General features: G+C 35.9%; 1 long non-coding RNA gene and 1 pseudogene across 1 annotated transcript; one reads left to right on the forward strand and one right to left on the reverse strand.

Annotated features, from left to right (window-relative positions):
* The first annotated feature begins 6447 nt into the window (after positions 1-6447).
* Positions 6448-8379, forward strand: LOC149943803 (uncharacterized). The gene is made up of 3 exons (XR_016481024.1): positions 6448-6602; positions 7507-7603; positions 8320-8379. It is a non-coding gene; the product is annotated as an uncharacterized LOC149943803 (long non-coding RNA).
* A 16962-nt stretch (positions 8380-25341) lies between these two features.
* Positions 25342-25947, reverse strand: LOC149943804 (uncharacterized; annotated as a pseudogene).
* Positions 25948-26218: the final 271 nt, after the last annotated feature.

Raw genomic sequence — 26218 nt, forward strand, 5'->3', positions numbered from 1 at the left:
GCGAAGGTCGCGAATTCGTTTCCCCATCTCGCAAATAACTAATTAGCATTTTAAACCGCTAAAAAACGAAAAAACGAAAAAAATGACACCAAAAGTAAATTAACATAAGTATTTGGTGGGGTCACATATTACCGCCGATATCTCGGTTCGACCTTGTCCGATCGTGACCAAACTTGTTGGGGTGATAGACCGAGGCTTAGTGGTTGTGGACAGGTGTCAGGCGTCGAGGTCAAAGATCATCTTCAAGGTGATATTTGAGATTGAAAACAAAAATATGTTTTTCGATTTTTCCAAGGACAAAAATTTTTGTTTTTGAAAATATTTTGGGGGTGTTATGGGGGGGTTATGGCGGCCATCTTGGCGGCCATCTTGGATTTTACATGTTCATATTTAGTTTCCTACTACTGGGGTATTACAATCACCGTGTCTTTCCGTCTGTCTGCGTGTCTGGGCTGCTCACGCGTTCACAGTTTCGGGGCAAAGTGTATTCACCACGTTCGCAGTTTTTGGGATTTCGTGAAACGTTTTCTAAAACGCTTTTATTTCCAAAACCACGTATCTCTAATTTTTGGAGGTTTGTGATTATAGTTAGGCGATTACGTGGTTTTGGAAATACGGAAGCGCTTTTTCTCGATATCCATTCGTGTGTATTGTGTTATGTCGTGTGGTTTCTCGTATCATGCTCGTGTATGATTTGTGTTTTTGTTTTTTGTTTGTACTGGGTATATATTCTCCAACTTTTACTGGTTATGGACTTTTGAGACGGACCGATGGCTGAGGGTTACGGTAAACGTCTCAGCATCGGAAGGGCAGGGTTTCCACGAAATGTTTACCGTATGCATCTTATTGTCATTTTGCGATAATATAAAGCGGGATTCGAACCCGAGCCATCCTGCTTGACAGGTGAGCGTTCCACCACAGACCCATCGATACAAGTTACATTTCACTGAAAATTAGAAACTCAGCTTAAGCGGAAGAATATATTAATAGTTTTTAAAGTCTTACATTTTTTTACTTATGAAATTATAAAGGTCAAATCTTGTTTAAGCGCGGTTGGCAGCGATATTGAGATAAGAGGGACAAATGGTAGAACCCCTGGCTGGTCTATATATTTTTTGTCTATCGGTATTTACTTTTCAAGCGCAATGGGCCATTTATTAAAAGAGTTTCACGTTGTATAAATGCCGGGAGTAGTGGCGTACTCCTGTAATCCCAGGCGTGTGAGAGGCAGAGTTTATGGATGGCTATGTGAGGACGACCACCAATCCCCCAACGGGTTGTCGGAGTACTTCCGTCATGGGTGTCCCCACCCCTGTCCCCACGTATCCCCCGTTGGCGTGGCCGTTACACGTATCTCACCCTGATTAATCAGTTATTGTTTAAAAAAAGTTGTATACATCGCGCTCTTATGCCGTTTCGATTTGCTTACCTTACTCGCAACTTCGTAATTTTATTACGTGTTTTCTTATCGGTTTAAATGTGTGATACATTTTGATTAATGTGGTTAGGTTGGTTTTATTTATATTGAGATACGCGCTGTTGTTTAGCCTTCACTATTCAGTTAAGGGTTTTTTGTGTGATTTATAAGCCGGGAATTGTTAACGGTAAGGTGTTTTGGGTTTTTTCTACTACTACTTTGTTTACCGTGGGTATATGGAATAACTTTTTATGGATTTCTAAGTATTCAAAACCTTGTTTTTTGATTGGGTTATTATTATATTTCTTTATTGCTTATTTCTGCTATTACATTTTTTATTACTGTGGTAATTTGGATTGACTTTTTCTGGATTCCTGAGTATTTGAATTACCATTGCTTGGTTGGTTTCTTATTATATATTTTTCTATTGGTTAATTTTTTGGTTTTATTTCGATTATCGAAAGTGTTGATAATGTGAGGGATAATTCTAATGTCTACGTTTTTTTTTATTTGCATTGATAATATACCGGCTTCGTTGAGCTGTCGTGGTGAGCCCACGCAATTGTTAGTTTTGTTTTCGCTTTCACTTTTGTTATCCGTATATATGTGATTGTTTCTGACCGATATAACAATGGGTTGGTTTTTGTTTTTAAAATAGTTTCTCGCACGTATATATTTTACTTTCGTGAGCGTTCTAATAATTGTAAGTTTGGTATTTTATATTTCTCATTTGTGTTGCTTTGTTAATTAAATAACGTTTTAGGTCTAAAGTTGGTTTTTGGTTTTATTGATATTGAAGTTTGTTTAATAAAAATATTCTACCGGTCAGGATAGGACTGGGATTACATTTTTAGGAAGATGCTCTGAATACAGCGGTATATCGTTGAGTGCCGTGTCCAGTAGTTAATACGCCCAAGGGCAAACTCTCTGAAGGAGAGGTATATTATGGCAAGCTTGCCAACTTGTTTCGATTCGTTAGGTTAAATTAAATCGAAAGTGTAAGCTATAGGAGCAACAAACACACTAGCCTCCCACAAAGAGAACGCAGGGGTGTGTACAACTTTTATTGGACGAGCCTTTACGCTGAGCGTTTTACTGGCCGGGGGAAGATAATTTCCGAATTGTCACCCTTCCAATGGCAGCAGGCGCTAAAGCATCTAACCAATTAAAACTGTTCACAAGAAAATGCACGACTTTAGACGGCTTGCGTTCTCGTAGTGAGGGGTGCTGTGTTTGTAGCTCCTAGGTGTAAGTCATATGTGAGAGTGAGCATACTAAATAGTTACAAATATAAATCACCCGATAGTAAATTGTTAATCGATCGAAACCCCACGATATGCATCTGCGGTTTTATTTTTTATAAAGGTTTCTTGGATTTGAAGCTCAAAAACTACGTGCCATAACCAGTCTGTATTTGTAAAATTTCCATTCTATTTGATAAATGTACAGCGAAAGTCTTGAAATTTTATTTAAAAAACATATTTATAGTTAAAAGTTCAATTTTGGATTTTTTTTCCACACTTTGCAACTGGTACTTAGCAGGCGTCGCCTCTAAACCATATTGACCTAACTCTTCAATTGTCAGGACTTGAGGCGGGGCTGACAATTGGCAGACTTAAAACGATGATTTTTGAAAATATTATCAATTGAATAATTAGACACTCGCGCCACCTATCTTCAATATTTGACATACGACCTAAAAAAAACAAATATTATATTCCCTGTTTTAGTTTCATATCGAAATATATACAGGGTCTTTTTTTTTTGCTCGGAAAAGTGTTTTTTTTTTCAAAAACTATTTATAGTACCGATTTCAAATTTGGAAGGTCAATTCTCTATACCGGGGGACATCAGTTTGAGAAATTTGAGCGTTTTCGGTAATGTTTTTCACCAATTTTGAAAAATTATTTTTCGACCACTAGGTGCGAGATAAAAAATTTCTATTATAAAGTTGTAGGCCGTCATCGAAAACCCTTAAAAATTGTTCACTCGACGAAAAACAACTTATTTATCAGTGAAAATTCGAGCTTGAAAAATTTACAAGTTGGTGAAGCCAAATTACGATTGTTTGAAACGATAATTGAAAAGGGAACAAGTCTAATACAAACGTAGTAGAGTTTTCACACTTGAAAAAATGTACACGTTTGGTTTTTAAATGCAGATATTTTATTCACATAAATTTTTACAAAACATTTTCAATAATATCACCATTGGCTGCAACACAGGTTTGTGCGCGGACAATTAAGTTCACAAACGCTTTCTCTACCATTTCTGGTGTGACGTCTCGGCAAGCACTGATTATTCGTCTAATGAGTTCCTCCCTAGTTTCAATGGGCGTGGCGTATACCTTTGCTTTAACGAATCCCCAGAGAAAATAATCCAGCGGTGTTAGGTCAGGTGACCTTGCTGGCCAATGCACTGGACCATTTCTCCCTATCCACCTTTCAGGAAACTCGTTGTTGAGGTGCTCAGTTACTTGCCGGGAAAAATGCGGAGGGGCGCCATCTTGCTGAAACCACAACTGACGTCTTTCAGCCAATGGAAGGTCGTCGATTGCGTCACTCAGTTCGTTCTGTAGAAAATGTAAATACCTTTGGCCGTTGAGGTTCGTCGGCAGGAACAAGGGACCAATCAAACGGTTTCCAACAAGTCCAAACCCAAACATTGACCCGTTCAAATTGAACCTGGTGATGATATTCAAAACCCCAATGTGGGTTGATGTCAGACCAAAGATGGCTGTTTTGATGATTAAAGGGCCCATCTCTAGAAAATGACGCTTCGTCGGAGAACAAAACATGGCGCAAAAATTGTCTATCTTCTTGGACAGCATTTAGTAACCAGTTGCTAAATTCATAACGTCTTTGATGGTCTCCGTCTAATAGTCCTTGGTGGAGCGTAGCTCTGTATGGGTGATAGCGATTCTTACGAAGAATTTTCCACACACGATTTGCAGAACAACCCAAATCAGCAGCGGCGTTAGCGCAACTGTGACGAGGATATGCCACAAAGTACGCGAGTACATTGTTCTCGAAGTCTAAATCCGGTTGACCCAATCCGCGAAACCTAGGTTGCAAGTTACCAAATTGATTGAAATCGTGAATTGCTCGTCTTACTGTATTTACAGATGGTGCTCCATTTGGATGTCTTTCTGCGAAGATTTCAGTCACTCTTCTAAGGTTTTGCGCTGCTTCTCCATAGTAAATGGCAACTATCTCGGTACGCTAAGCTACTGAATAACGAGGCATTGTTCGAAATATTATCAAACACTGATAATAATCTCCCAAAGTTTTCCTTTAAATACCCAATGCATGTTTAGGATTGACCTATAGCCTCGTGTTTTTTAAATCCGGTCGTTTTTTTAACCAAAGTTTCAACTGGATTAGGTAATTCGGTTTCAATTATCGTTTCAAACAATCGTAATTTGGCTTCACCAACTTGTAAATTTTTCAAGCTCGAATTTTCACTGATAAATAAATTGTTTTTCGTCGAGTGAACAATTTTTAAGGGTTTTCGATGACGGCCTACAACTTTATAATAGAAATTTTTTATCTCGCACCTAGTGGTCGAAAAATAATTTTTCAAAATTGGTGAAAAACATTACCGAAAACGCTCAAATTTATCAAACTGATGTCCCCCGGTATAGAGAATTGACCTTCCAAATTTGAAATCGGTACTATAAATAGTTTTTGAAAAAAAAAACACTTTTCCGAGCAAAAAAAAGACCCTGTATTTCGAGTGGCGCTATTGCTATGACAGAAATGAATAAGTAGAAGATGTAAATGTTAGGTGTAGTCATAAATACGACACCTTTTGAGATACTTAAAAAAAATTAAAAATTAATTGAAAAGCCTTAACTTTATTTAGTTTTGGAGCTCGCTCTGGCCTCTGCCGGTTCTCCTCATTGAGTTGAGAATAATATAGAGCCCCAGACCCGATTTTCTCCATAGGCGTTAAGCTTACCATTAGTGGCAACGGGACTGAAAATCAAGGAACTTTATAAAAGTACGCCTGGCGCCTTCTGTTGACAATATTGAACAGCCTTTGACAGAGCAATAATGTATCTTGGACTTGCGTGCGCGCGCAGTCTGGCGCGAGACGATAATGCATTGTAGAAGGTAAATGATTTTCAGTTCCGTTGCCACTAATGGTAAGCTTTAAGCCTATGGAGAAAATCTGGTCTTGGAGCTCTATATTATTCTCAACTCAATGGTTCTCCTCTGATCACTGTTGAATCCTCAATCTTTAAGATAATAAACTAGCTATCGTTGCCATATGACTGATAGCAAAAGCGCCATAAGACCCAAAAGTGTGTCAATACGGTATAATGTTTAATGAGAGCTTGTCGCGAAGTAAAAAGAGGGAGTGGGAAAGGGGGCTGAAAATACGTCATCAAAATTTGAAATTTCCTTCACTTCAGCGCCGCCAAGTGAGGCGTTTTAGAACGTATGTCTACGGGAGCATAAATCGAAGAGATAAAATCGCGCCAGACCATAGACTAAATATAAAGTTGCTAGTACTATTCAGAGATAAGTGAGTGTGTCTACCGATAGGGGCCCCCGCGGGCGGGGGAAACGGGGGTGAAACAGGCACCTGTGGGGGTAAGCTTTCCCCCCCTACCCCCATTTTGCTTACATTTTCGGCGGGGTCAAAAGGTTAGCTGATTTACGAGGTCAATAGGTTAGATGATTTACGATGTTATAACACCTCATAAAACCAAGGTGGTAACCCCCCATTTTAGGTCAATAGGTTAGATGATGTCGCTATTCGGCAGGTGGTGTGGACTGACACGATCATATGCAAACAGCTATAAACCGTTAAATAGGTCCGTCAAAAACCATCCGTCATAGTGAATGTCGGGCCTAGGGCACCTGTCTTTCGAGTTGGTAATAAATAGGGTTTTCGCCGACAAACACTTTCAAACACTTTCGGGCCCCTAATGGTTGTAAAAGGGTAGCGTAAAATAGCGGGCGGTCATCGGTAAAAGTGTTTCAGGCGCTTTGATTACGACCGACGCTTCGGATATCGTACTTTGCAAGGTTAATTCTTTTTGGTCAGACATGGCGGCGGTCACTAGCGCATCAGATAGCGGGAACGGTGATCGAAAGGGCAGCCGTTGGGGATCATTTATTTGTTCCCAGTGGCCGTATAAATCATCCCAGGCGCGCGAAGACATCTCAAAGACCTGGTGTGAGACTTTATTGCATAGAGCTACAGATATATCGAGTTCAGACGTAAACCCCGTAGTAACGAAAAGCTCGGATGAAAGTGAATACCGAGGGTTAACTTTCCGCTGAGTCGGGTCAAATTTAGACATTTTAGTAGGCCCTGGAACGTTATCTACACAGCTTCGTTTAGACATGATGCTCGAGAAACGGTTTGTAGTGTACTGCCGATGGATGACGGGGGTGAATGCCTTATATATAGCGATAATAATTTGATGACGTAATCAGGATGACGTAATGGGTTGACTCAATGACTCACGCGATTAGTAAAATTTTGCGGTGTTATGTGTATAGCGACGCCCATATTGGTAAACCAAAGAGATAGAAATTCTACAAGTCCCATTAAAAGTAAAATCAACGCGATTAGTAATGCGTTTTTAGGATTGTTCGCGATAAGGCGAGTAACGGGAGAGGCGGGATCGTCCCTATTCGGTAGGGGTGGTGGAATCATCTGACATGATGTTATGCAAACAGCCAGTAGCTATAAACCCGAGTAATTGGGCCCATTTACCTATGGGTCAATAGGTCCATCATTATTTCTCAACCACTTGTCAAAAACCTATCCGTCTTAGGGAATGTCCCCCTACGGCATCTGTCAAACACTTTTCTCCACGTGCGAGTGGTGTTATGAAATAAATCCAAATAGTTCAATGGGTCGAGCCTTTTGTGTTTTCGCCGACAAACACTTTCCCCTTGTAACATTATTTTCAAACACTTTCACGATGCGCAAAGCTATCCGTCTTACGGAATATCGGCCCTAAGGGGTAAAGGGTAGCTAGAGAATGGCCCTTACCCCCCCCCCCCAGCGCGTAAAATAGACACAGCGGGTGTCCCCTCTCGCTAGCTAAAAGTGTCGTTTTACATCAGGTGTGGATTCTTCGCGCTAAAATGGTTATAACAAACGATTGTTCCCACCAAAAATGTAAAATCCATCTCCGCTGTTCTCGGATGAGGACGTAGCCATGTAAGTTTTTATAAATTTTTATATTTTTAGTTTGGTGATCTATTCCAAAATTAAATGGTAACCACGTATGCGTAACAATTTCAATATGCAAGATACTCGAGAATGGTAAAATAGTCTATATTTAAATTTAAAGTGCGAAAACTATATTTGTATAGTCGAAATGTATTTTAACGTATTAAAATAAAAATTCATCTTTCTGACAAGAGTCTTACCCATCATACATACACCATCTAATCTGGAATCTATGTTTAACAATTGGAGGAATTCGTGTTTACGATAGGTTCTTTTTAAATGTAACTTAGTACATTAATTGAGTATTTTGAAATATTTTAATATCGGAATTTTTTTTGATGTATTAAAAGTAGAGTTAAGATGCTTTTATAGTATTTTCTATGTATTTGCATATCTGAACTTGCGGTTCAATTTTGGGTACATGGACCACTTACACGCTAATGATATTAAAATGAAGTTTAAAAATATTTCCATTTGAACGAGTCCCTCTTTTTATATTCGCAAAGTACTGAACGATTCTATCTTATGGATTTAAATAGTTCTAACAATCATATCTATTAGTACAATTACAACATTTGAGAAAGACACTTTTCCCATTGTGAAAGTGGAATCCAAAATAAGAATCACTTCAATTTAAAACGCACTTTAAATTTAAGTATAGACTATTTTACCATTCTCGAGTAACTCTTTTTTTTCTTTAAAAGCTGAAGAAATATTAGAAACGACATCAGTGATCAATTAATTGTTTCCGAGTATGACAGACGATTTTTGATATTAAAGAGTCATTTTTCAAAAGTAAGATTGTTTTCGGTTATTTTTTTTAAAGCTAGCTTAGAAATCACATTATTTTTATATATAATTATTTAGTTGTAATGTTAATTCTTAATTACTGGTAGCCTTCACTAGAAACTATTATAAGAATTATATATGAATTTATAACCAAGCGTGTATTTATCACTAGTGAATGCAATATCAGTCGAAGAATTGAAGAAAGACGGAATCACGTCATTATTAAGAACTGGTGACTACTTCTGTATATATTGTGACGGTTCAGTTTTTCATGTTCCAACTGTCGGAGGGCTAGCATGGTACTGTGACGGATACTCAATCTGTTTGAAGTACCGTAAAGCTGTTTATTTCCAATCTAAAAGAATTCTAAGTATAAGAATTCCACCAGGTGTATTAAAAGCGTTACCACGCATATATTTGTGTTTAAATTGTGATATGTTAGGGACTAAGAGAACAGCCAATTTGTCATATTGCGAAGTAACTGGTGGATGTTGTGCATTTCCAAAAATTAAAAAATAATAATAGTATGTGTGTTTTTCTATTATTTTTCCACCTATATTTGGCGTATTGAAAGCTATTTTAACGTATTGAACGTAGAGTCAGGGGTTTTTATAGAATTTTACTACCTATATTTACATTTTGGAAAGCTATTTAAACGTATTGAACGTACAGAGAATTTTGTATTATTTATGGTAATAAAAGGTAATTATTGTAGAAAATAAAAGATATTTTAATTAAAACATTTCGGTGATCTATTCCAAAATTAAATGGTAACCCCGTATGCGTAACAATTTCAATATGCAAGATACTCGAGAAGGGTAAAATAGTCTATATTTAAAGTTAAAATGCGAAAACTATATTTGTAGTGTTCAATTTAATAGAAAATTACTTCAGCTTTTAAATAAGATTTTTTTTTGTATCTACCCTATATCATTTACATATTATTTTTTTATTCTAATTTAACCATCACTTTAAAAACTTTGCACGTCTGAATAGCTGTGTAGAGTACTATTAACAGAGATTAATATTTCTGGGTTCAGTTAATGTGATGATTCGAGTGAAAAATTTGCATATGTTAAAGTTATTGGATTGAAGGAAACTTCAGTGTTTTCAGAGTGATAATTAAGGGAAGTTGCCTTACAATATAGTTGAAAATTATCTTTTTAAGTCTGTGTCCACCCATTGATTATGTTAGGAAGTGAAAAAAATTCATTTAGCAAGCTTTTCTTAAATTTCGGTATCCACCCTGTATCATTTAAAAGCTCAAGCATTGTTTTTATCCGGGGGAATTATGCAGACTTTCCTAGGAAAGTTGTGACACGCCTTCTTTCTTTCAACTTTCTTCTTGAGATTTCATTGGGCGCGAAATCACATGTCGCATTACGTCCCCAGGGACCGTACAAATTCGACCCCTTCGCTCCGATTGGTTGTCGTTACGTCATAGAATGACACCACGTGATTGTGAGGCAATAATCGCCATCTATTCGACTCCGAAGGACCAAGTTCAGTTCAGTTCCGCAGCCAGATTCAGCGGGCCCGTGGTTAAGAGTTCTCATAAGCTGAAGTGGTCGTGACGTATGCCTATTGTAATTGGCTCCAGAAAATTGAAGCGGGAAAGATTTCCCCCGGGAATTTGCCGTTATCTCTGTCGCAATTCCGGGGAAAAGAACTTTTAGCTTGGAGGCGCCTTCTATCTTTGAGCGCGAAAACTAACATCATGCAAATTCGAACGGAAGTGAGTTTATCAAAAGGTCACGGTCAACCGGAAAGAGTGCTGAAGGTCACTTTAAATTTCAAAATGGCGTGTGAAGCTGTGGAAAAGGTCCCCCGAACGTGTGTGCTAGTGTCGTGTATAATTTGTAAAAATGTCGATAAAAATTATATGTAAGCCGTAATTTACACGATCTGGACGTTGAAAAATTAGGTATGGAGTGCAAATTTTTACGAAGAAGGTATATTTGAAGGTTTCAGGTTACTGGAAGTCGTGCATTGGTGTAGGCCTGTAACCCTTGCCTTATTTTAAACAAATTAAGATCCTTTTTTGCAAGCCGAAGAGGTTTCATCTGCAAAAGTAAGTAACTTGTTATAACGTATAATTCTTAGACTAATTAAGTACTTTTAGATATCATTCGTGACAATGTACAGCGATTCGATTCCAAAAATATGTATGAACATTTTCATGTTGAAAAGTATTTTTATTTTAACATTTGTAATAATGGTACTAAAATGTAGAAGGTAGCTTGATGGTTTGGGTTTCATACAATGGCCTCATCTCATTCGCTATGGAAGAAGGAAGAGGAAGATTTTTTAGAAGTAATAGTAAAAAAGTTCATCTTCTAATAATAATAATTACACATTTTGAGACTTCTTTCTTGCAGAGTTACAAACTGCCAGACAATAATTGACTTTTTGCGTGTCAATATCAAATCATCCGCAGTAAATATTAACAAATATGTATAAGAGAGGCGACTTATTCAGCATTTTCTTTGGTGCACAATGTTTTAGAAAATAACCAATTTTTTTATGTTAGGAGTTGATAGGCTACTGATATCGTGATTTTTGTCGAGAATTGGTTCAAGACTTCGATACGGATATTTTTAAACTTATTTTATCAAAAACAAGGCAGATGGCGCCACTTAACTTGATATCGGAAAAAAAATCACTTAAATATTGGTTATAATAGTATTGTAATTTTTTAAAATCAGTATAGGTTAAATTTCGATATCGGCTAACATTTATTTCTGTAATATTGCGGACAATTAAATTAATTGAACCCTTAATACTATGTTGAGTTGAAATATAACTAATTTACATATATGTTGGTTGCATTTGGTTCTGTTGGTAGAAAATTCTTAATTCTGCAAATATTTTGAAAAACCCATGTTTTGGCAATTAGGCTTAAAAAATTCACAATATTGCATAAGTATGTATTTTGGTAACGCAGACCGGTGTAGTGTATCTCTTGTAAAACGTTCGCATATGAGTAGGTAGTGTCATGCTTTATTACTGATATTTTACGATGAATAACGTTAAGAAACTAGAAGCTGAACATTGCTTGAAAAAAACGTAACTCTTGGTTCATACAAACTTTCTAGGAAACTACGCCATCTACCCCGTATTTAAAAAATCAAACTAAGCAAAATCTTATCAGTTAAGAGTCAAAAAATACACTTCATATATTTTTAAAATACTAATTGACATTTTAGAACTTCGTTGATTAATAGCAATATATATTATTTTTAAAGGACATTCTAATAAAAATAATTCCAAATAATGATTATGTAAATAAACAGAGTTCAGCTGGTCATTTCTTTTATCTTAATGCAACAATTGAACGAATCGTAGATACTTTTAGAGCTCTGAACTGGCAAGTTTGCACCTTTACTTGCTTTATTGCTGTAAACAAGAAAAACTATTTTTGAAGAGCAGCTCTTAACAAGGTTGTCCTTTACCGTCATTTGTTGAAATATGTATCTTCAAAGGAGAATGAGAAGTGGTCACTCTTTGAAAATGGTGAGACCAACAGGGACTGTAAGAAGAAAATTGGTTACTTTTTCACATAGAGTTACGAAAAAGATGGACATCATACTTAAGCTCGTTGTATAACGTGACATTTTCTGTCTCGAAGCGTGTCAAGGTTTGAAAGAATCAACAATGAAGTTGTTGGGTAATCACAAACCATCAAGCCACCTTCTAAATTTTGGGACCATTATTACAAAAGTTAAAATATAAATTATTCTCAACATGAAAATGTTCGTACCAGCTCTTCGTGTATTGAGTAAATTCCATTCTTATCCATATCGCAGTACCTTGTCACAAACGATATCTAAAAGTACTTAATTAGTCTAAGAATTAAACGTTATAACAAGTGTACTTCTCTTACTTTTGCAGATTAAACCTCTTCGGCTTGCAAAAAAGGATCTTAATTTGTTTAAAATAAGGCAAGGGTTACAGGCCTACACCAATGCACGACTTCCAGTAACCTGAAACCTTCAAATATACCTTCTTCGTAAAAATTTGCACTCCATACCTAATTTTTCAACGTCCAGATCGTGTAAATTACGGTTTACATTTTTACAAATTATACACGACACTAGCACACACGTTCGGGGGACCTTTTCCACAGCTTCACACGCCATTTTGAAATTTAAAGTGACCTTCAGCACACTTTCCGGTTGACCGTGACCTTTTGATAAACTCACTTCCGTTCGAATTTGTATGATGTTAGTTTTCGCGCTCAAAGATAGAAGGCGCCTCCAAGCTAAAAGTTCTTTTCCCCGGAATTGCGACAGAGATAACGGCAAATTCCCGGGGGAAATCTTTCCCGCTTCAATTTTCTGGAGCCAATTACAATAGGCATACGTCACGACCACTTCAGCCTATGAGAACTCTTAACCACGGGCCCGCTGAATCTGGCTGCAGAACTGAACTGAACTTGGTCCTTCGGAGTCGAATAGATGGCGATTATTGCCTCACAATCACGTGGTGTCATTCTATGACGTAACGACAACCAATCGGAGCGAAGGGGTCGAATTTGTACGGTCCCTGGGGACGTAATGCGACATGTGATTTCGCGCCCAATGAAATCTCAAGAAGAAAGTTGAAAGAAAGAAGGCGTGTCACAACTTTCCTAGGAAAGTCTGCAGAATTCCCCCGATCAAGTTAATTTTAAAAATATCTTAAAACAAGCTTCCCTAAGTCTGACTAGCTGTGTAGGGTAATAATAATAGCTAAATATTTTTTGGGATTTATAATTGTGCTTCTTAGTGAAAATTTTGCATATATTACAGTATTAGGTTGGCTAATTTTTTTTTTCACCTGCTACCATTCTCAACGGGTGAACATAGAATAACAAAGATAATTGTCCACTATATTTAAAGCCAACTTTCCTTACATTTCACTATGAAAACACTGAAGCTTCTTTCAATGCGATAACTTTATTACATACAATCCCCCCCCCAGAATTACATTTATTGAATCGAAAAAATATGTAACCACCTTAGAATTAACCAACACAGGTATTCAGAAGAGATGGTGTTCAATTTAAAAAAATTACTTTTTTTGGATCCACCCTATATCAGTTATATAAAACCTGAAATTATTTATTTTTTTAATTCTAATTTAACCATCACTTTAAAAACCTTGTGCAAGTCAGAATAGTTGTGTAGAGTACTAATAACGTAGATAAATATTTCTTGGTTCAGTTATGTGTAGGGAAGCTTGTTTGAAGATAAGTTTAAAATTAATTTGGAAAAAAAAAGCTTGAGCTTTTTAAATATATGATACAGGGTGGATACCAAAATTTCAAAATAAAATTTAATAAAAAGCTTGCTAAATGAAATTTTTTCACTTATATATATATAAAATAGCTATGCTAAATAATTTTAGTTTCAATAATTGAGATTCTGGATGAAATATTTATATATATATATATATATATATATATATATATATATATATATATATAAATATTTCATCCAGAATCTCAATTATTGAAACTAAAATTATTTAGCATAGCTATTTTATTATTACCCTAGTCAGACTTAGGGAAGGTTGTTTTAATTTATGATTCAAATGAATTTGGAAAAAATTTGCTTTAGCTTTTAAATATATTTTACACGACGCTGGATACCAAAATATCAAACTAAAATTAAGTAAAAGCTTGCTAAATGAAATTTTTTCACTCGTTAACATATTCAGTGGGGGTGAATAGAAGACTTCGCTCGGAAAACACTGAAGCTTCCATCAGTCCAGTAACTTTACCCTATGAAAATTTTTCATCAGGTCAATTGAACCAAATACATTTTCTACGTTATTAGTACTTTGCGCAGCTATTCTGACTTGAACCTGGTTTTTTAATGCTTGTTGAATTGAATGGATAAATTACTTCAGCTTTTATATAAATGATATAGATTGGATAGAAAAAAATCTTATTCAAAAGCTGAAGTATATTTTATTATTTAACACCCTCACTTAAAAACCACTTTGCCCAAGTCTGATAAGCTGAGTTGGATAATTTTTCGATTCAATTATTGTAATTCTGGGAAAAAAATTGCCTGTAATTAAGTTTTCGCATTGAAAGAAGCTTCAGTGTTTTCATAGTGATATGTAAGGAAAGTTGGCTTTAAATATAGTGGACAATTATCTTTGTTATTCTATGTTCACCCGTTGAGAATGGTAGCAGGTGAAAAAAATCATTAGCCAACCTAATACTGTAATATATGCAAAATTTTCACTAAGAAGCACAATTATAAAACCCAAAAAATATTTAGCTATTATTATTACCCTACACAGCTAGTCAGACTTAGGGAAGCTTGTTTTAAGATATTTTTAAAATTAACTTGATAAAAACAATGCTTGAGCTTTTAAATGATACAGGGTGGATACCGAAATTTAAGAAATTTTTTCACTTCCTAACATAATCAGACTTAAAAAGATAATTTTCAACTATATTGTAAGGCAACTTCCCTTAATTATCACTCTGAAAACACTGAAGTTTCCTTCAATCCAATAACTTTAACATATGCAAATTTTTCACTCGAATCATCACATTAACTGAACCCAGAAATATTAATCTCTGTTAATAGTACTCTACACAGCTATTAAATTTAAAGTGCGTTTTAAATTGAAGTGATTCTTATTTTGGATTCCACTTTCACAATGGGAAAAGTGTCTTTCTCAAATGTTGTAATTGTACTAATAGATATGATTGTTAGAACTATTTAAATCCATAAGATAGAATCGTTCAGTACTTTGCGGATATAAAAAGAGGGACTCGTTCAAATGGAAATATTTTTAAACTTAATTTTAATATCATTAGCGTGTAAGTGGACCATATACCCAAAATTGAACCGCAAGTTCAGATATGCAAATACATAAAAAATACTATAAAAACATCTTAACTCTACTTTTAATACATCAAAAAAATTCCGATATTAAAATATTTCAAAATACTCAATTAATGTACTAAGTTACGTTTAAAAAGAACCTATCGTAAACACGAATTCCTCCAATTGTTAAACATAGATTCCAGATTAGATGGTGTATGTATGATGGGTAAGACTCTTGTCAGAAAGATGAATTTTTATTTTAATACGTTAAAATACATTTCGACTATACAAATATAGTTTTCGCACTTTAAATTTAAATATAGACTATTTTACCATTCTCGAGTATCTTGCATATTGAAATTGTTACGCAAACATGGTTACCATTTAATTTTGGAATAGATCACCAAACTAAAAATATAAAAATTTATAAAAACTTACATGGCTACGTCCTCATCCGAGAACAGCGGAGATGGATTTTACATTTTTGGTGGGAACAATCGTTTGTTATAACCATTTTAGCGCGAAGAATCCACACCTGATGTAAAACGACACTTTTAGCTAGCGAGAGGGGACACCCGCTGTGTCTATTTTACGCGCTGGGGGGGGGGGGGGTAAGGGCCATTCTCTAGCTACGCTTTACCCCTTAGGGTCGATATTCCGTAAGACGGATAGCTTTGCGCATCGTGAAAGTGTTTGAAAATAATGTTACAAGGGGAAAGTGTTTGTCGGCGAAAACACAAAAGGCTCGACCCATTGAACTATTTGGATTTATTTCATAACACCACTCGCACGTGGAGATAAGTGTTTGACAGATGCCGTAGGGGGACATTCCCTAAGACGGATAGGTTTTTGACAAGTGGTTGAGAAATAATGATGGACCTATTGACCCATAGGTAAATGGGCCCAATTACTCGGGTTTATAGCTACTGGCTGTTTGCATAACATCATGTCAGATGATTCCACCACCCCTACCGAATAGGGACGATCCCGCCTCTTCCGTTACTCGCCTTATCGCGAACAATCCTAAAAACGCATTACTAATCGCGTTGATTTTACTTTTAATGGGACTTGTAGAATTTCTATCTCTTTGGTTTACCAATATGGGCGTCGCTATACACATAACACCGCAAAATTTTACTAATCGCGTGAGTCATTGAGTCAACCCATTACGTCATCCTGATTACGTCATCAAATTATTATCGCTATATATAAGGCATTCACCCCCGTCATCCATCGGCAGTACACTACAAACCGTTTCTCGAGCATCATGTCTAAACGAAGCTGTGTAGATAACGTTCCAGGGCCTACTAAAATGTCTAAATTTGACCCGACTCAGCGGAAAGTTAACCCTCGGTATTCACTTTCATATGAGCTTTTCGTTACTACGAGGTTTACGTCTGAACTCGATATATCTGTAGCTCTATGCAATAAAGTCTCACACCAGGTCTTTGAGATGTCTTCGCGCGCCTGGGATGATTTATACGGCCACTGGGAACAAATAAATGATCCCCAACGGCTGCCCTTTCGATCACCGTTCCCGCTATCTGATGCGCTAGTGACCGCCGCCATGTCTGACCAAAAATAATTAACCTTGCAAAGTACGATATCCGAAGCGTCGGTCGTAATCAAAGCGCCTGAAACACGAGAATTGGACAGACTCAAATATTTCATTAATTCGCACATTCAACTCCTTAAAGTGAACCAAAAACTCTTTGAATTAATGGGTTACGTTATAACCGATAATTATCGTAAAATTTACGAAATATTGTATAAAGAACCATGCGCGCCCAACAATTTATTTATATCGGTTGAACATGAAAGGTATGATACCGTTGTACGCTATGCGTCCAATTACGTAACAGCATTTAAAATTATTGAAGATTTTAAAGAAACAGTTGCCAACCAAAATATGTTTTGCGTATTTAACTTTTACAATTTGTTCACTATGGTATCTACAAACCATAAATATATTAAAAATAAATTGTTTTATCTTTAAGCGTTTTTTTTCATCCGCTTAATGTACTGTAACTTTGAATGTATAAATAAAACCTTATAATTTGTATACACTCTGCTCTTTTTTTTTTCCAAAACACTTTTACCGATGACCGCCTGCTATTTTACGCTACCCTTTTACAACCCTTAGGGGCCCGAAAGTGTTTGAAAGTGTTTGTCGGCGAAAACCCTATTTATTACCAACTCGAAAGACAGGTGCCCTAGGCTCGACATTCACTATGACGGAACGGTTTTGACGGACCTATTTAACGGTTTATAGCTGTTTGCATAACATCGTGTCAGTCCACACCACCTGCCGAATAGCGACATCATCTAACCTATTGACCTAAAATTGGGGGTTACCACCTAGGTTTTATGAGGGGTTATAACATCGTAAATCATCTAACCTATTGACCTCGTAAATCAGCTAACCTTTTGACCCCGCCGAAAATGTACGCAAAATGGGGGGGAAGGGGAGGAATGCTTACCCCCACAGGTGCCTGTTTCACCCCCGTTTCCCCCGCCCGCGGTGGCCCCTATCGGTAGACACACTCACTTATCTCTCTATTCCAACTAGTAGGTTATGTAGTCTATTGTGAGACTAGCTCTCAGTAAATATTTTAACGGACGCAAAGGTAGAGTTGACACACTTTTTGGGTCTTATGTCACTTTTGCTGATAGCTAAGGCACCTATCGTTAATATTGGACCGACTCTGCGCCGACCCAAGCCCTCTGATCAGGGTAGAGCGAGATTGTTTTTCGGCGCCCTTTGGTCAACGCTTTCACATCACATAAATTGTATTTTATTTTTCGCTCGAAATGGTATTAGGCATTTGGAATTTTGGCGCCGCGCCGGTGGCAAGGGGCTCTTCTCGCTCAACCCCAAGGTCGGCACTGAGCCGACTTTTGTCATATTATAGTTTGAGCGGCGTACGATATTGTATGTTATTTTCTTTAAATCAACTTAATTCGAATAAATGAAACAAAGTTGAAACTTGCCTTAAAAAACGTAGTTTTTTAAGTTGATGGCACTTTTACCTGTATTATTTGAATTTTAGTTTTGAAAATAGTCCGAGGCACTAAATGTTTCTGTGAGCCGTGTGTTTAATGCACAATTATAAGTAACATTTATCGTAAGTATGACACTAATTGAAGCTGTTAGTTTGTATTTAAAGTACAATTATACGTAACATAATAAAGTAAGGTACGTAAATATTTCATTGTAAATTGATAAACTGTTTTAAAAACCGTGTATTATCATTGAATCTTCTCGATTTTTATTCGGAACTGGTTTCCACTTGTAGCTAGAAAACTCGGGACAACTCCATCTTCATAGAGTTTGCAAGTTCTACTATGTAAAGAGTTTCCCCCGAGTTCTTCAGTTTTCCTTTTCAATTAAAACTTGAAGAAATTAACGGTAATAGGGAGTGTAGGGAATGAAGGGCTTGCCACCAACGTCCTACGCATTGTAACCCAACACATTTGTTAAAGGCAATAAAAGTCGCTTTGCTCCTATTGATTGTGAAGCGACAAAGGTTTGGCCGTATTTTTAATTCGTAGATAGGAGTGTATAAGACCTTACTAATTTTTCGGGCAAATTTTTAAACTTTAAATATCATATCGATTTTGTATTTATTTAACTACGAAATTTAAATTTGAAATATGTTCAAGGACATTAGCTCTATACAAAAATATACTTTCTTTCTGGCGATTTACAAGTAAAACAAAATTAAAGAAGAAAATTGAAATTTTATTTGATAATTTATAACATAAAATTATTTACGTACGTCATATTTATAAGCACCATGATTTTTACAATTTTTAAATTACATTTGAAATTTAAACAATTTTTGCGAGTTTTTTGTTCTTTTACAACTTTAATCATACAATTATAAATAAGAAAAACATGTATTAAGTAAATTATTTTTTGGTTTATGTTTTGGAATATAATTATGTGTCGGAAAATTTTATCAACCTCACTCCTTCCCCCTCCTCCATGGTTACATTAAGTAAAACTACACTAGTAAATATTCAAACCACAAATGTTTGTTTTTTTTAAATCAAAGAAACCCGACCACAGAGTCTGGAAGGACATTTTAGTGTGTTGATAGAGATATATTTTAATCAGTTGATGAAGCAAAATATACCTCTCCTCGTAAAAGTTTTCACTGTCAAAAATGGCCACATGGAAGTCAATTCGAATCCTGGCCACGACCAGTGGCGTAGCTGATGGTCCGCAGGGCCCGCGGTGCGGGGGGCTCGAGCTTCAGGGGGGGCCTCAAGCTTCGGGGGGGGGCACTAACCATAAAAAAAATTAAAAATTGGGGCCTCATAGCGATTTTTGCGGGGGGGCCTCTGAGTTCTCAGCTACGCCACTGGCCACGACCCAATTTAGTATTAACGTAATTAATTTATTAAAATTTTAATATAATTTATAATTATTAAAAATATTATAGTGTAAATTTACGTTAATACGTTTATAATAGCGTAAAGGAAAACGAACTTTCGCGAAAGCTGTTTTTCTAAGTATCGTTGTACCTAGCGTGAAATTTGTCAGTGGTTCTGTGGTAGAACACTCGCCTGTCAAGCAGGAGGACCCGGGTTCGAAACCTGCACAACCACGTAGAAATTTGATAATCAGACGTATACCTGGCGATTTGGATGGTAATACGTTAAACGTAACCATTAGCGCTCGTCCCGTCGAAAAAGGCAGTAAATAGAAATTGGGGAGTAGAAACACCCACAGACGTTGCAACACGAATTTGGAGTCAGGAATTTTAAAAACAATGAACTCTTTTCCATAATTTGAGAAACTGTTAACACGGTTTTTATTACACTTGGCCCCGGTACTGCGAACAACACACAGACACCGTGATTGTAAAACCCTTTCCCTACGGAGAGGTAAAAATAATGATAAATCTGAATGACAAATTTTTCTTTTTCACGATACAGAACTTTGTTTACAAATATACAAAATATTATGTCCTATTTTTTAGGAAAACGTAAATTCGCGTTATTTTATATTACAAATCTATAAAAAATTACGGCCTATGAGTCAAATGTTACAACAACACAATTCTGGGACTTGAAAACTTTATCTCTAGCTCTTGATAATCAGAAAGAAAAAATTATATCTACATGTACAATTACGATGAAAGTGATATCAAAATGAAATATTCGAACTTTTTGGAGATACGAAAATCTTATTAGTGCTCTAAAGATCTTATTTACATTTTAAATGCTAAAGATAACTTTGTACGCTTGGTTTTACTAAATAAGTATTTATATTCATTCAAATGTAGCCTTATTTAGAAACTGTACATGTAGATTGAATTGCTGGCGAAAATTGACAAAGCACTAAGAAAGCGAATTTCCAGAGAGGAAGATCACGTCAAATTGGGCTATTTCATTAATCATGAATACACATTTAATGGTCTTAAAAATTGAAATATACAGGAAAATCTGTACATATTTTATGCCTTCATTAGAGCCGTGATCTTTACAATGTGTTTTTCGTGTTATTATATCAGAAGTAAAATATTAACCATAAGTATGACGCTTTCAATTTTCCCTACGCTAACGAACACTGACGACCTTTTACTGATCTTCGGCAGTAAAATGCCTATTGTATAATGAAACGTTTTTAAAATTAAAATATATATATTACTTTGAAAATATAATATTGAATCGTTGAATTGAAAAATGGCTTTTAAATACTGGATTGTACTTCGTTATTTCTGTTCGTTTATATAGCTAAGCTAACAGTTATTGAATAAATGGACTAACTATAGAGACGAATTAGAAAACCTCTGATTACATAAAGGTTCAGTGTAAGACATGTATTTATGTTACTTATGATGATATTAAGTACAACTAAATTAAGCTAACGGTTTAACATAATGACTGCGATTTTTCCAAATAATAACACTTTTACGAAGACCAACACGGCGAGCAAAAGAATAAAAAAATACGTAGAGGTCGTTTAGTGAGAGAACTTTGATTTCGTCTTCGATCGACTTCCAGTGATTTCGTTCCACAATGAAATCGTATTCAATGTTCAAATACTTGAATGGTATACTTTCCAAGGCAATTAAAGACCTACAAAAATAAATTTATTTTTAAGGGCAGTGACTTTGAGAATTAGTAGTGAAATTGGTTCGATGATAAATTAAATATTATCAAAATGTATTTTATTTTGAAATATATTCGTAATCGAATTTACTCTAAGAATCCAAAACTTTGCACCGTATTTCACTACTAGCGAAATAGTGGCGCGAGCAGCTTCAAATTTTATTAACTACATCTTGTGGATACGTTTACGACGAATAATAGTGAAACACACCCAGAAGAAAATGTAAATAAATGCACACGAGCAATTATCATCTAATATAAAATAGCTATTTCATACACTAAATGTTTCCTACTTTCAATATTTGCCACTTTAAAGCCCCTTACATACATCTTAGGCACGGTCCAAAATCTTCACCGCATCCAAACGGTGTATGAGTTCACTAGGCCTGGCTATCTGTTTCAGAGTCCGAGTATACTTGACGTGATATTCACCCTTGACTACCACTTAGACTATGATGTTTCCCAATTACCAGCACCCAGGAAGACGTATTAAAATGTCATTTCTTTCAGAGTGTCCTGTCCGGACAACACTACTTAGCAACAACCTATGAGGCGCTGTAGAGAGTTCTTCAAGTGAATTATGAGGAGTTTCACTCCTATCTACTGCTATAAGTCGCTATCGACTTGGCCCTCAACCACCAAATGTAAACAAAAATAAATAAACTAAATTGAATTGAATTGAATTGAACACGACTCGAAGGACGTACTGTCGTCTGACGATGTGGAATTCTTCTGGCTTGCTACGGTAGTTAAGGAATACGCCACTTTTCCGACCAAGATAATTCTTTCGTGGTCTCTGCCGAATTCTTTGGTTCCCCACAGCCGCATGAATGTATGGTTTATATCGTTGGATTCTTGACGAAAACAATATGTCAAGTTAGTTCTTGTCCTTGGGCTCCAGATTGTTGTACGGTAGTTAAGGAATACGCCACTTTTCCGACCAAGATAATTCTTTCGTGGTCTCTGACGAATTCTTTGGTCCCCCACAACCGCATGAGTGTTTGGTTTCTATCGTTGAACTCTTGACGAAAACAATATGTCAAGTTAGTTCTTGTCCTTGGGCTCCAGATTGTTGTACGGTAGTTAAGGAATACGCCACTTTTCCGACCAAGATAATTCTTTCGTGGTCTCTGCCGAATTCTTTGGTTCCCCACAGCCGCATGAATGTATGGTTTATATCGTTGGATTCTTGACGAAAACAATATGTCAAGTTAGTTCTTGTCCTTGGGCTCCAGATTGTTGTACGGTAGTTAAGGAATACGCCACTTTTCCGACCAAGATAATTCTTTCGTGGTCTCTGACGAATTCTTTGGTCCCCCACAACCGCATGAGTGTTTGGTTTCTATCGTTGAACTCTTGACGAAAACAATATGTCAAGTTAGTTCTTGTCCTTGGGCTCCAGATTGTTGTACGGTAGTTAAGAAATACGCCACTTTTCCGACCAAGATGATTCTTTCGTGGTCTCTGCCGAATTCTTTGGTTCCCCACAGCCGCATGAGTGTATGGTTTCTATCGTTGAATTCTTGACGAAGACATTTGCGTCAAGTTCACTCTTTTCCTTGAGCTCCAGATTGTAGCACGATAGTTGACGCCGCTGTTCCGACCGAGAAACTGGTTTCAAATAGAAAATTTACAATTCGCTTTAACTTCCTTTGAATTTGAAGACGTTGCAAAGTTTTATATTTATAGTTTTATACCTTTTACAAAATTAACTCGAATATTTTACGAGTTTATTCTGAAAACTCGCTAGTTTTGAGCTATTTTTACAACTCGAGATTTTAGAGTTCATTTTGAAAACTCGTGAGCTAGGACGTATTTAACATAAGCTTCTCAAGTACTCCAAAAATAAGCCTTGGCTTTAATTTCAAACTCGAATTTATTGATTTCCCTAAATTGAATTTTTTTTAATATCAAATTCATCAATTTAATAATGATTTAAAATTTAAAATATTTTAATTTTTTTTTAAAAACACAATAATTAATTTATATCAAATTCGAGTTGTTTTTTTAAATTATAGCGCCTTGTTTTCTATTATTATTTTAATTTATTACCCATTCTGATAAATTATTACTTATTTTGATCAAATTCATTAGAATTTTTAAAATATATCAATTTTGTTAATTTAGATCTGATATCAACAAATTAACTAAATTTAATCAATTAATATTAATATTCCTCAATTTTGATCAAAAGTATTATTTCTGATCATGCATGTTACGTAAAATATTTCAATTTAGAAAAATTAATAATTTATTTATATAAAATTTTCAATTACATTTTCTATTATATTTTTAATGGTTTTTTGTCCTTTTTTTATTTGTTACGAAAAAAAAATGCACTAAACTAATGAAACGTTGAACAAATATATCAAATTCATCAATTTTTACAAATGTTTTTGTTCAAAGATCTCAATTTCCTGTGATTTTAGCTTATGGAGTTACTATTCATAAAAGCCAAGGTATGAGCACAGATTGCGCTATGATAAATATTGAAGAAACGGTTTTTCAAAGTGGAATGGCGTATGTTGCTCTTTCTAGAGTTACTTCATTAGATGGTCTTAACTTTTTTGATTTAGACCCTTCCAAAATATACGCAGATTGGAAAGCTATATCAGAGTATAATAGACTAAGAAGTGAATTTCGGCGGGACTTACCTCAAATTAAGTTTATTCCTAGGGAAAGCTAACAATCAAATGTTCCAGCGTGTGTAGCTGTTTCAGCCGGAATAAAGAATGTCACTGATAACTATACTGATGGTGGAGTTCGTAATAAATCTGCTTTTTCCGAGCATCCAATTTTTAAGAATGATGTTAGTGTTCAGAATGAAAAAATGCCTATTGCAGTTAATGGTTTTCTGAACAACGACAATTCGTGTTATGCTATAGTTATTTTACAAGATCTGTTTCATATTCCTGAATTTGTAAGAAATATTCAAGAAAAGATTATTTTCCCGGGACCAGCAACTGCGGCAATGCAAGACTTGTTAATTGGGCGAACAGATATCAACATTCCGCATTTGCAAACTACTAACGTTAGAATGACGATTGACAATCGGTTTCATCACTTCAATCAAGAGGATCCTGTGGAATTTCTTATTGCTCTATTACAGAAACTTCACGGTGAAAATGTCCTCATCGATAATTTATTTTTACGTCGAATTTCATATCAAGACCGATGTCCAAAGTGTTCTCAAGGCGTAGTTCCTAACCACATCCCCGAAGATGGTTATGTGTATATTGTTAATGTACTGGCCGACAGATCCAATTTGATATTTAACAAATTATTGGACCACTGGAAATTCTATGAAAATACATGTGTTCAATGTTAAAATGAAACGAAAGAGCGCAGGGCTATTTTATTTTCTTGTAGTAAGTACCTATTTCTAAATTTAGCGAGGTTGTTTTATAGAAATGGTGAAAGGTTTAAAATTGATACTCAAATTAGAGGATTCGTTGCAGACAAGGTAAAAATTAATAATTTTATTTTTAAAACAAATCTGCCGTAGTTCATTTAGGAGATAATTGCGAAGGTGGTCATTATATAGTTGTTTTAAAAAACCCCGGGGCTGGATCTGGATGGACATTGTGCAACGATGCCAAAACAACTCAAAGAAAGAGATGTTAGAAATATTTATGAGCATAAATAACGAGGCTCGAGTTAGAACAAAAATGGATTAACTAAATTTTTACTGGCGTCACTGTAGACGTACATAAATAGAAACAAAAATAAAACAATGGTAAGGTGTCGCCATCTATAATATTGGTTTTGGCGGCATATTCAAACAACATAACAGGCATTCGTTATATTAATAGTAACACACACTAAAACTCTCCCTCGAATGTTATTTATATAGTCCGATAGAAGAGCTGGATCATCTTTTTCCACTCAGCGACTTTGTCATCATGTCTGCATGGTTATCCGTCGTCTTCACGTAATGAAAACTGACTCTCCCTGCTTCCACTATGTCTCGCAAAAAGAACTTCTTTAAGTCGATATGCTTATTTCGTTCTGATGTAATCTGATGTTTCGACAAATGCATCGTTGGTTGTCGACGTATACTTTAATCGAATTTTCGGCGAGTTCAATTTGGCCGATTTCCCTCAAAAAATTTTGAAGCCAGAGAGCTTCTTTAGACGCGTGGCACATAGAGATATACTCCGCCTCCACAGTCGATAGAGCAATCATGCTCTGTTTCTTCGTACTCCAGCTGACTGTGTTTTTACCTAACATAAAGATATATCCATTGAAGGATTTGCGATCGTTGCAGTCCGAACCCCAGTCAGCATCAGCGTATCCATCGATATCTCTACTACTTCTTGGTCTATCGTTTAGTTTGTAATCTTCAGTTCCTTTGACATATTTCAAAATGTGTTTTACTCCACTGACATGTTCTTCATTAGGATTTTCGTTAATCTGACTCCTAAAAGACGTCGCGAAAGAAAGGTCTGGTCTGGTTCCTCCGGACAAATATAAGAGATGACCTGTAGCCTGTCTGTACGGAAATTTCACGTTGGTAATACTTGGAGAGTCTTCCTTCTTATATTTGATTCCAGGATCCAAAGGACTCGCTACTGACTTCGCTTCGCACATATTTTAGGTCTTTAGAATGGTTTCGATGTAAGCGTGTTGATCTAAACTCAGAGATCCGTCTTCGTAGTGCGTTATCCCAAAATATAAAATGAAGTTGATTGTGCCCAAGTCTCTAACATCGTAACTCGAGGCTAACTTCTCCCGAAATTTTTCCAAAGTGTCTTCGCTTTCAGCAATCGCGGGTAGATCGTCAACATAAACTCCGACTATTATTTTATCCTTGATGTTAAAATAGATACATGAATCTGCTTTCGAACGTGTAAAGCCGATT

Source organism: Leiobunum rupestre, chromosome 5, assembly GCF_980474605.1.
Source record: "Leiobunum rupestre chromosome 5, qqLeiRupe1.1.hap1, whole genome shotgun sequence".
In the NCBI taxonomy this organism is placed as follows: domain Eukaryota; kingdom Metazoa; phylum Arthropoda; class Arachnida; order Opiliones; family Sclerosomatidae; genus Leiobunum; species Leiobunum rupestre.